The sequence below is a fragment of the Rhodamnia argentea genome, chromosome 3 (genome assembly GCF_020921035.1).
Source record: "Rhodamnia argentea isolate NSW1041297 chromosome 3, ASM2092103v1, whole genome shotgun sequence".
Classification (NCBI taxonomy): domain Eukaryota; kingdom Viridiplantae; phylum Streptophyta; class Magnoliopsida; order Myrtales; family Myrtaceae; genus Rhodamnia; species Rhodamnia argentea.
In genome coordinates, this window is record NC_063152.1 from 7,538,441 (window position 1) to 7,550,797 (window position 12,357).

Sequence of the window (12,357 nt, forward strand, 5' to 3'; positions counted from 1 at the left end):
TTGACTTTTCAAAGATTGAGTAATGATTACGGAAGATTCTCGTGCCTCAATTTTTCATTTTCTTGCTCGTTTTACTTTGCTATGATTGTATGCTGATCCTAACAGTAAGGAGGAGAAGGATCGGAGTGTGAAAGAGTGGTAGGAACCATGAAGCATGACTAGGGTTTCTTTCTTTTTCTATATACCGATCCAATTCGGTGAGCAGTTCTAGGTGTGGAACTAGGAACCAGACCGGTACTCAGCAATTCCCGTATATTGAAACCGAGAATCGGAACGATTCCCATGGGAACTTTCAGTCAGGGGGTCCGTGCGGTTCCCGACTTTTTTGCACATCCCTTGGTCATATGAGATTGCTTTGATTTAATGGAATGAAAAAAGGAGCCAATGTCTTATGCCTAATCCACTATTGACATTTGATTTTTTTTTATCATTTTTTTAGAAAATTAATTAAAAGTCGAAAAAAATTATAAAAATCAAAAATCAACTCTGGAACCCTTGGCCAAGCCTAGAGAACTATTTTTGAACAAAAAATATTTTTCGGTATTTCTTTCATTTTTCAGTATTTTTATATGTTAGAAAATAGCCAAACATTACAAAAATAGCACTTGTGACCGAAAATATATATATAAACAATAATCGTTAGTCTTTGTTTAATCCCAAATGCATTTTAGTCATTTTAAATAAAAAAAAAATGATCGGGAACCTCAATTTCCAAACATTTTGCATTTTGGTCTTGGTTGAACAAAAATCAAAAAATTGAGTCCTTTTTTTAGACCTCTTTCCACCTTTCGCCGGTTATAACATTTGATCTAGATACCTCGAAATGCTTTCGAGTCGAATCGGCCTCACAATTGATCAAGTGGGCATCGAATCGAGACAATGTCAAACCAGATCGGGCTGGTCAAACCCGACCCGACCCGACCCGACCCGGCCAACCCAGTCGACTCACAGCCTCCCACGCAAAAGAAGAAGCCAACAATGGCATATCTCTTCTCTCCTTTCTCGCGCGCGCAGGAACCCAGGAGGACAGAAAGACCAAAGGAGCTCAGTCGGGCCTCGCTTTCCACACCCACCAACCACCACCCACCCCCCCCCAACAATCTCTTCTCTCCTTTCTCGCGCGCGCAGGAACCCAGGAGGACAGAAAGACCAAACCAGCTCAGTCGGGCCTCGCTTTCCACACCCACCAACCCCCCCCCACAAAGAGACGCTGCATCAAGGATCCCCGTCTGCTCCTGTTGATTTGAGGAGCAATAGAAGGGACTAGTTTCAAGGAGAGCGGGGAGAGTTCTCGGAAGTCGTTGGGCAGAGGTAAAAAAAAAAAAAAAAGGAGGATAACGTAAAAGAGGCAGGTTGTATATATATATATATATATATATATATATATATATATATATATATATATCACAATTAAAGAGAAATAATAAGTCATGTTCTTTATATGGAAGAGTGTACGGTACAGAAGGAATACTTTATTCAAAGTGCACATTGCTTTTCTCAGAAATCGTTATTTACCTGGTGAATTGTCATTGGGCTTTCTGAATTTTACTTATCTCCTCATTGTTTCACGTCAAATAGACATCGTCTTTCCAGACAACTTATTGAATGACACATATTCGTAGTACTTCGGAAGAGGTCAAACTTGAATTCTAATGTCAATGCAATTAGATTTCCATTTATGTCGGGAAAATGAGATTCTAAGCCTAAACCTTAGAGATCAAAGTGCCAATATTTCTTTAAAGAAAATATGTTACTGACTCATTCTTTCTAACGTCGCGTTGTTTGGCCACCTTTTCAAGCTTTTGGGACATAGTAAATAATCCAGATGATATTGTTCATGAACCCATTTTGTCAAAGCTTAATCGTGCTTTCTTTAAAAATTTTGTACTGGATGTAAGGTTTTGTTTCGAACTATTGGTACCCTTTTAGCCCATTTATTTTCTACTCTAATCAAAGGAATAATGTACTTTTAGTTTTTAGTTTTTGTTTAAGCATGTGTGAATTGACTTTTACATTTCATTTTTTGCTGATAAAAAATTCGTGGCTGATGTATACTGACCTTATTTTAAATCAGAGACTTCCGGAACTTGCTGAAAAACATCCCTATGAAATTTTGATTATTCCAAACTATCATTGGTATAATATCTACAATGATAAGTGCCCACGCTCGTGGTGACATCTGAAAGACAGTGATGATATACATGACAGCTAAAGAGCTTAGCGAAGACTAGCTACAGAAATGTAGATTTCGGCAGGAGGTGAACAAGTCACGCGTGATGAGGTGCGTGTGAGAACTTGGAAGGTTCATGATCAACCTTTTAGAATCTTTGGAAGCTAATAAGTTCATGTGGAAAAGTCGCACCAAAGATGGCAGAAAGAAAGCTTACACTAGATATGGAAGACTCGCACATATAACACGACAACTTTCTTTTACAATCCGCGTTAATCAAGTCTTCAAAGTTTTTTTGACCAAAAAAAAATTCTTCAAAGTTTCGTTGTACGGCTGAATCCTTGTCGAACAGCAATTTGCTCGTATGGTATTAGCAAGATCGATGTTTGGTCCATTTAGACTTCTATTCTTGGCCTCTCCCCATAACTTAAGTGTAATTGTTACGCCATATACTTTATGGAGATCTAAATAGAAAGTTCATTTATGGCCTTCCAACTGTTAAAAATACGTCTCGAGTTTAAGCCTATCGAGTAAAACCCAAGTCAAAGCGAAGTGATTAAATTAAGCGGTCACGTGAAAAGCATGGGCTCCTCTTATGGAAATTTAAAACAAATAAAAATCATTAAAAAAAAAAAGATGGGCGTGTTATATCTTTTGCTATTGGAATCAGTATGGTGCACTTTTCCTACTCCAATATGCAGATTATCTTTGACGAAGGCGATGGCTACTTCAGCGTAATTATGGTTTTTTACTTGGTAATTATTTCCTTCTCCAATATGCATATATGTACCTGCAAGTTACATCGAGACAGAGTAGAGTTGTCTTGAAGCAACATTTTACGGTGAGTGCTCGGCAAGGGTTTTGTTCTTGGAATTATAACAAGTATTCAGATGTCGAAGTTGATTAAATCTTAAATCTTGTCATAACATTTGCGTTTAATTCCTTCATGAAATTGAAAGATTATTTCGTGAAGAATTGTGGGGCTAAACATTTGTGAGTTATTTGATTGTAATTAAGGTTGGGAAATACGGAGAGTATTTGAATGATTCAAGTGATTTGTAATCTCCATTGTATCGCTTGTTCTATAGTGGAACTTGTTTCTTCTCTCTCGGTGGATGTAGATCTCTACCATCGAACCACGTAAATCTAGTGTCCAATTTATTTTTCTTATTCTGTCTTTTTTAATGTTCGATCGCTTGCTTTTGCGTAACACTAACCATTCTCCAAAGTATGGATCTCGCTCCCGATGTTATCGATTTTCAACTTCCATTGTTCGTGTGCTGAGGAGTAATTGGAGCATGTTCTATTGCACAAAGTGTCTTCTTATCGATCGACAAGGGGAAGATCGGTGTTACTCAATCTAAAAGGTGCTCCAAGAAGAATAATGATTCCAGGGGATGGGTGGCGATGGCTGGGGTTTTGGCTCAACTATACCCAATGTCCTATGACATCCATCGACATTTTGTGTCACTTTGAGATCATCTTTAGATAGAACATAAGATAACTTCACCATTCTGAGGGAAAATTATACTTTTAGTGCCAAAAGTTGTGTACAGAGATCACTTTGGTATCAAAAGTTTCCACCGGATCACTTTAGCATCAATTCGGACATAAAAGGATCATTTTAGTGCCTCCGGTGAAATTTTTCAATCAAAATTGCCGTGTGTAATTAATAATAAATTTTTTAATGCAAAATGATAAAAATAATAATAAGTCCACGTGGGCTTTTACATTTAAAATAAATCAAATTTAAATTTAAAAATTAACTGAAAATAAATTTGTTTAAAATATAAATTGTATTTAAAGAAAAATTAAAAATAAGTTTAAAATTTAACTAAAAACCTTAAAATAAAAAGCAAAAAAAGGGGAGAAAAACCTTACCAACGGCAAGGGCTTTCACAAGCCTTCACCACTGCCGCCCCTACCAACTCTGGAATTGGCCGGTGGTGGTGGGGCATGGCCGCCGAGGGTCGCCAAGCCTCGGCCGGGGCCAGCAACCCCCGTCAATCGCCGCCGGACCTCGGGTGAGGGCTTTCACAAACCTTAACAACGGCAAGGGCTTTCTTGTTGACGGCTAGTGATTTCACCTAGAGGAGGGTGAATATGTGATAAAGTGTGATTTTAAGGTTTTATTGTGGAATTTAGATCACACAACGTAAAACAGAGATCTCAAATGATCAAGCAATTCAGTTGATGCAGGATTTGTAATAGGATCGATACGTGCTGTTCGTATGCAGTTTAGCTGTCACAAAATATTTAGAATGGTTAGAGTAAGAGATAAGGAAAACTGCACAGAGGGATTATAGTGGTTCAGCTTTGGTTAAGCCTACGTCCACTTCTTCGGCTAATGACCAATTGGCTGGATTCCACTAGAAAGTTGCTCATATGTTACAAATCGGTGATCTCCTTAATACGCAGGAATTCACACATAACGCTCAACACTCGTGTGTACACCTCCTTACAATTACAATGGATGAATCAAGAAGTGGATTTAAAATGGAGTACACTCTATCTAGGAATTATGAACACTTTTTCCTTTTTACGTCGATCTCTCTCTTTCCCTTCGCCTTCGAGATGTCTTTTATACTCTTCCGCCTTCAATCTAGCCGTTGCAAGGCATCCAGAAGAGATATCTCTAAATCTACCCTTTTGGACGAGATGTTTGCCAAAAGAAGATATCTTAGCCATTGGATATCGCCAAAGGAAAGTCTTCCCCGCTTGGATCAAATCGCCTATACAATTATGATCCCGGGTTTTCATAGATGGTTTCTTCCATTTGGAAAGTCCTTATTTGTCTTCTTGGTTCCACATCCTTGATTGATCTCTATCACCGAAAATCTTCAAGAATGATCTAGCTCGATGGCGTCCGTTGATATGCATCAATTTAGCTCAATTTGTATTCATCTTGAAGTTCGATTCATCGCTTGTGAAGTACTTCTCTCGGAGCTTGAGCGTCATTCCAACGCCTGAGCTATCCTCGCTCATCGTCCGAGCTCGAACCAGCGTCCGAGATTCTCAAAAACAACATGTGAGCCAAATCCTTTTGCTAGATATAATCCCGTGCATCCCCACACAAAAGGATAATCTGCAAAACAAGTAAATCACGCATTATCTCAAAGCACAAGAGTACTCGGATTGTTTTGTCAATATTCAAAACCATCTAGGGATTTTTTCTCAACATTTCTCACACAAAGTATAAGTTATCCTCTAAATTATTCACATTCAGACGAGCACTAAAGATCCCATTCGGATAAGGGGTTATGTCGGCTAATGTATAGGAGTTCCACGATTTTATCCTATCTTTTTTGAGCAGTCACGTCTATTGCCACTAATGATTATTGACATCAATATCTAATTACAAAGGAGCTACGAGTGTTACCATATCCTTTGAGAGAGAGAGAGAGAGAGTAGTCACTAGCGAGTGTTTGGCAGCTCACAATGCTTGCGAGGGAACATTATCGCCGCATGCCACAATCGGTGTGTGGCGGGACCCTTATAAATGTCCGGCCAAGGTTGGCGATGATTGTTAAGGTTGTACACCGTCACCTACCCTTGCCCAAACATGGGCACATACAACCCTCCTCTCCACGTCTCCCTCTGTATGTCTCGTGTGCATGTGCGTATGCGTGTGCATGTAGAAGTGCATTCACATAAATGACAATTTTCTAAAAAGTCAGCCATTCGACAATGTTTAGTGTGAGTAACAGCCAGCAACAAAAGGACTTATGTCAAGTGAGGTAGATGATTGCACCCAAAAAAGAAAAGGACATCTAGAAGATGAAAGCGCACCAAGTAGACAAGTTTGTCGACTAGGTCTCCGTCACGCCCCGACTCTCGAGCTTGTGACACCCCTACCTTACTAGCCTCGGGTCATGAATGATAGCGTCTCGGGTAGGCTATCGACCTATGAAATTACGGCGCATACGGAACGTACAATTCTCCCAAACAGCAACAACAAGGCGGGACAAGACAGCAGGAAAATTAACACAATTAATTCACAAAAATAATTTCATTAAACAGCCAGAGCATACGAATATTAATCCTATTGAGCTACAATAAATATATACAACCTCACTCTTCGGCGCGGCTCACTAAGGCCTCAAAAAGACACGAGGTCCGGTAAGGTTAATCCCTTGTCTACTCCCAAAAATCCTACCACAAACCTCCGGGTTCAACGTCCATGATCTCCATCACCGCTTGAAAATTGTTAACCACGACGGGGTAAGAAATTAATCTCGGTGAGCCAACGCCTAAGCCCGATTAGGACGTTGATTTGCTCAAACACCCTTAAAAGCAATCACATCAGTATATAGCATATATTTCAACCACATGCAAGCTTACCCTCCAGGCCACACATATTGCAATGCAAACTCGACTCAACAGCCAACCAACTAAACCAATTCAACCCATTGCAAAGCATCACAACACTTGCATGCACAGGACACCACACGTAGTCCATTTATTATCGGATCGGACTCGTAGGTCTCGCACACTAGTCGGTTAGTGCCAACACACTAGTCGGTCGGTGCTCTTCTCGCGGACCGGGCATCGTCCCTTACTTCTGATGACGGCTTCTGATAGTCCATGTGACTCCGCTCGAACAACTAGAAGACAATGATTGTCGACACGGCACGGAGTAAATAAGAATCCTTAAAAGGTTTAGGCCCATCACAAGCTGCGACCGGCAAACGTACAGCCAAAAGACAATGACTAACGCCCATCCAGCAACCGGAAGACAATAATTGCCAAGATTGATCGACCGTAAGACAATGATCGTCGGAATTATCCCATTATGTGACCACTCGTGCACTTTGACAACCAGCCAGTTCATTTCTTGGATTTTGGTCGAATGCTCATACTTACATGTTCAAATACTTGGCCCAATGCCGTTTTCATGCAAAAACATACAATTTTATCTCATACGTGGTCACATGAATGCGCAATTTATATCGATCGACAGACTAAGCAATTTGGGGCGATTAACCTCTAATCGGACCCCCGCAACAATTAACAGCCAAACTAGCATTCACAACCAACAATTCATAAGTCAATTAGTCAATTGCAGCCAGTCTATTATTAATTTCAATTTCAATTTCAATTGCGCGCTCATCTCTGACCTATCGCTCGCTTGCGATCAATCAACGCAATCAATCAAATCAATCAATTCTACTTACCAATTAGCCATAGATAATCTAGCTAATTAACTAATCTTAACTAATTACGGTCATTTAGCTTGAACCATATTTCTATCTAGTCCGACCGTAATTAATCTATCTAAACACCCTAATTAGCTAATTAAACTAATCCGAACGCAATTAGCATCCTAATCAAGAGTTAGGGGCTAACTCACAATTTTAATTAGCTCGAGCGGTCTCAAAAAGGGCCGCCACAACGCAAACTCGGCCCGATCCGGCCCGACGACGACGACGACTCGTGGCCCAAAATGAACTTCGGGCTTCCAACTTGATCAAGGGCGGTCCGCGGGACTTGACGACACTTCGGTACAGCAGCATTGGACTGCGGGGTGGCGGCCGGTGGAGGGAGCTGGCCAGAATAGTGGCTAGCCGACATGAATAGTGCTCGGGCAGAGGAACACGGAGCATAATAGTGGGCGTCGGGGGCTGTTTTTGGGGGTTTCGGGTAGCCAAAGGCTGGGGAAAAGTTGGTCAAGGCTGGGGGGTCTTTGGGGTGGCCGGAGGTGGCGCCGGAGGTGACGGCAGACGGCCGGAGGCGGCTAAACCACGGCTGGACAAAATGGGCGCCGAAACAGGGGAAATCGGGTTAGAGCAGGGGAGGTCCGGCCGGGGCTCAAATCAGGCTCTACAAGCGGTGATTGGTTGCCGGTGGCTCTAGGGGACGTCAAGGGGTCGAGGGCGACGTCCTAGGGTGGTCGGCGGGCGGTGGGTGCAACCGAAACATGGTGGAGGACGATGAAACAGTGGCACGGCGAAAACAAAACAAAGCGGATCGATGGGGTTGTTACGAGGCCGATTGGCGGCTCCGAGGCGGCGCACAGCGGTGGGTCGATGTCCGGGGCTCGAGAGGGAGACGTCAAGGTAACCGGTGGCGGTCGAAAGAGACGCTGGGCGACCGGGCAGCACACACAGCCCACTGGACCCGAAAAAGAGCAGGGGACATCGGGGCTGATTTCGGGGCTTCCCGATAGTGAACGGCGGCCGGGATGGTGGTGGCGAGGTGGCCGAGCGACGGTGGGGGCCTGAGGTGGTGGTCGGAGGTGGTGGTGTCGCACAAAAACGGTCACGGAAGGAGATGGGAGGCTCGGTGTGCGGGGGGCATTTCAAGTGAGCAACAAGGGAGGGCCCCGCAGACGTGAGGGAGAGAGAGAAGGTCACGTGGGCAGCTAGAAAATTTGACCAGATTTGACTAGTAGGGGAGGCCCACGGGTCTCTTCAAAATTAATAGTTTTTGTCTCACATGAATAATATCCAAGGGTGGTTTCGTAATTCGACAAATCGGGACTGATCGGATTTTTGGCTTAACCGATTGGGAATAAAATTTGGATTTTCACGGCCTGGGTTCGGTCCGGAAAAAAGCTAGGCACGAGGATTAGAAATCCTAAGTTGCGGCAACAGAGATTTCGAGATCCAATCGAAATCGAACGACATTTCGCAACTCGTCCAAATTCGTCACTTTCGTCCTTGCGATCCGAAATTTGCACCGACTAAAATTCAATTTTCTTCCTTTTTTATTGAATTCGGGCAAATTACATAGTCCGAATTTCCCGAGCGTCACAGTCTCAACCATTTTTTAGCAAATTTTGGGTCTGTTTGATAGAATTAACCAAAAAACCAAGAAGCTCTGTAGAATTGACAGAAATACTCGTGGTTGGGTTCTTGCATGCAATTTACATGCATAAAAGCTGGTGTTTTCCAATAATTCTATGTCCTTCATACTTGGCCATGGATATTATCTCCGTCTCTGTCTGTTCCATGTTTAATATATCGAGAAGATGCGTTGAAGTGCATCTGCCGGTGAAATTGATTGCCTTAATTAGATTCTTTTATTTACTTAGCCCATGAGACAGACACATGAAGAATATCTGGTTATGAAGTGCCATTGCACTCGGTTGCAGTTGTTGCAGAGACACTCGTCCATTCGAAATGGGAGCACTGTGATGATGCGGATTGTACCTTCACTGTCTTTTTCAATATGAAAGAGCACACTGTGTATGTCAAAAAAGGAGGCCTTATCTGCAAACCTTCTTGGAGAGAGAATTGTGGACATGTTCCATGTCATAATCTTTGCAGCCAGCCCAAGCATCTATGCAGAGCAACTGCTTGACATACTGGATCCATACCAGAAGTTAATATCAAGTCGAGTTTATCGTGAATCATGCACTTTTTGTGATGGGACATACACGAAAGATTTGACCATCTAAGGTTTTGACTTGGCTAAAGTTGCTATTATTGATTATTTTCCACAGGTACTCTCCTGTCCACTTCCTATTCAGTTACTTGTTTGCCTCTTGCTGACTTCGACTTTCATTTTCCTTGTCGTGCTTACCTTGAGTGCTCATCTTTTTTGTGGTGTGAGTTGTGCTTTACCATGTACTTTCAATTGGGTTACCTTCTGCACTCTCTAGTTTAAAAGCTTCTGGTTTTCACCCTGAAAATTGAAGTTCGACCGCAATACAAATAAAGTGGTTCTATGGGTCATATCTGTCTGAATATGATTTGCCGTCCAGATCAATTGAAAAGGCGTCGATTCAGGAATCCAATTTGTTATTTGCTGAGGGTGCACACAAGTGGTTTAAATCTAGAGCAGAGGGTGGAAAGTGTAAATTCAGATTGTTTTGTGCAAGTGCTTCCAAATGATACACACTATATTTGCAAGGAAGTGTTGTGAAGAATCATTGAATACCTTTTTCCTTACATAGAATTCTTACTTTTGGGGGTTGCTCCACTTTGATTATTTCAGGTATTCCGGTTGCAAGTGAATAATGGAATTCCTATTAGGAGTTGGTTTGATGATCCATCAGATTGTGCATTAGTAGCACTCCTTCCCTTTTTAGAGACTCTGGTTGGGGCTTATGATGTACGTCCTATAATTACTAGAAGATTCGGTAACAAGGAATAAGAACCCTCGTCATCTACACTTTTTAAATAGCAGTCCCGTTTCCTATTGTTTGCCCTCTTACTGTTGTTTTCTTTTATTTGGTGTTTAGATAATTGTTATAGGTCAAAGCATAGATTGTCGTATTCCTGAGTCTCCTTCAATTGCTTCTAAGTTTTTCCATATTTTCCTTCCTATTGACAGTTCCACGGAGTGTATTGGCTAATTTTGTAAATAGATGGTTCCAGAAAGAGCTTGGGGATTTCTGCTGTGGTTTAAAAATGAGCTATAGCATTCTTCATAGGGGTGTGTAAGCAAACCTCATATTATCGATTTCAGCATTTCTTTTTCTGGCTTCGTATGTCTGGCTAGGAAGCTAATTTTTCTTGATCTCTTGAGACCTTTTTTCCCTGCATAAAGGAATTGAAATTATCCCTGATAAATTCTTCCTGTTTGTAGTACCCTTTTTTAACCTCTTTAGTAATTGGTATAACGGTCTGATTGACAGAAACATCGGCACAAGATAGTATTTGGGGGATTAAGCAGAAAAGAATATGTATATTCGCATGAGCATAAATAACTAAGAAACTAGATCACAGAACTTCTTCACTAAAACTGGATTCAGATGCATAAATGTGTTAACTGCTAACATATTACCTCGACAATATCGTTATTGGTCATGGGGATCTAAACTTAGTTTACGCTAGTTTATAGCTCCATAAAATATTGTTTTGTAATTTGCGACAGTTAGGAGATATTGGACATGCACTAAAAGTGAGATCTTGCTACTTGTAGCAGACTTTATTTCATCGAAATGGTGCTGTCTAGCCTTCTCGAGGATATGAAGTTCTTTTTGTAATGATCCAAATATGGGAACAAAATGTAAGTGCAGGAACTTAATAGAAATTTAGTTCCGAGTAGTTATGGAAATACCGGACCTTGTCATGACGGATAAAGAGAGTGTTACTGAGCTGTAACATTCTTCATTTAATATGAAGATAAAGTAGTGAATTTTCGGAATTTTTTGTTCTTAGATCTGATCTTCTGTCATACTATGACCTGCAGATATCTCTCTCATTCTAAGTGGTTGAAGAATTTGAAGACTCGATTTATCTGGTTGAAAACACATTCCTGAGTATTCATTTGGCGCAATTCTTAGTGTACTTTTAAAGGGCATCTATTTATAACTTTGTGGAGAAATTGATTTCGCTTGTTTCCTCACTTTCTTTGGTAATGTGACTAGCACCGCATCTGGTTCTGTTTTCTTTTGGAGCGGCAAGAACAGTCATCATATATGCCAGAGTTATAAATTTGTAGAAAGGTGATGTAGTTACAGCTCCATATTGACTGAGACAGGTTGCTACAATGAGTTGCAACTGGCCCTGGACATGGTTGTTTCTTTGATCGATGTCCACTAAAGCAGGCAAAAGGTGCAACCTTGATGATGTTAACTTAAAAGTAACTCCATGCGAGAATAACCATTCATCAGAATATTTGCTTAGGTGAATAATGTAATGTCATATGAAATAAAAAATGATGAAGAAAGTGTAACTTAGGAATGACAGATCGCTCTTGGGATTCAATTAAGGATGACTTCTGTTAAGATTTGGTATTGTGTCTCTTCTCAGGTTCCATTTGGGTGTTCTCGATCTTATTTAGTTGAATGGGGTCAGCTGAGGTAAAGTTCTTTCTTTTTGCTTCTCAGAATTGTCATTTGCTAGCTACATAAATCCACCCGCTTGCTTTCTTCATTGTACTTCTTATTGCTCTTATGCATTTGTAACGTTTTCTGGCATCCTCTACCTTTAACCTTTCATTGGAGCAATTATAGAACACGTGCAAATAATCCTCCATGGTCATCGTGCTTTCCTTGTTTTATTACGCTGGCATATTTGATGATAATTATAACCTTTGTTTCACGCTCGGTCTTAGGGGAAGAGAAGTGGCTGTCTAAAAGTAATAATTATAAATCTTTTGGCTGTGCAGAAAGATGTTTCTGTCCACTGACCTTTTGGCTAGCTCTCCCGTCTTGATTGAGGAATAGGGTATCAATATTCTTTGAGCATCAAACTTCGGGGGTTCATTTTCTACCGAAATGGCTTGATGCCAATGTA

At 41.2% G+C, this 12,357-nt stretch overlaps 1 pseudogene; it reads left to right on the top strand.

The window, feature by feature from the left end:
* Positions 1-8,087: 8,087 nt before the first annotated feature.
* Positions 8,088-10,571, top strand: LOC125314015 (annotated as a pseudogene).
* The last annotated feature ends 1,786 nt before the right edge of the window (positions 10,572-12,357 follow it).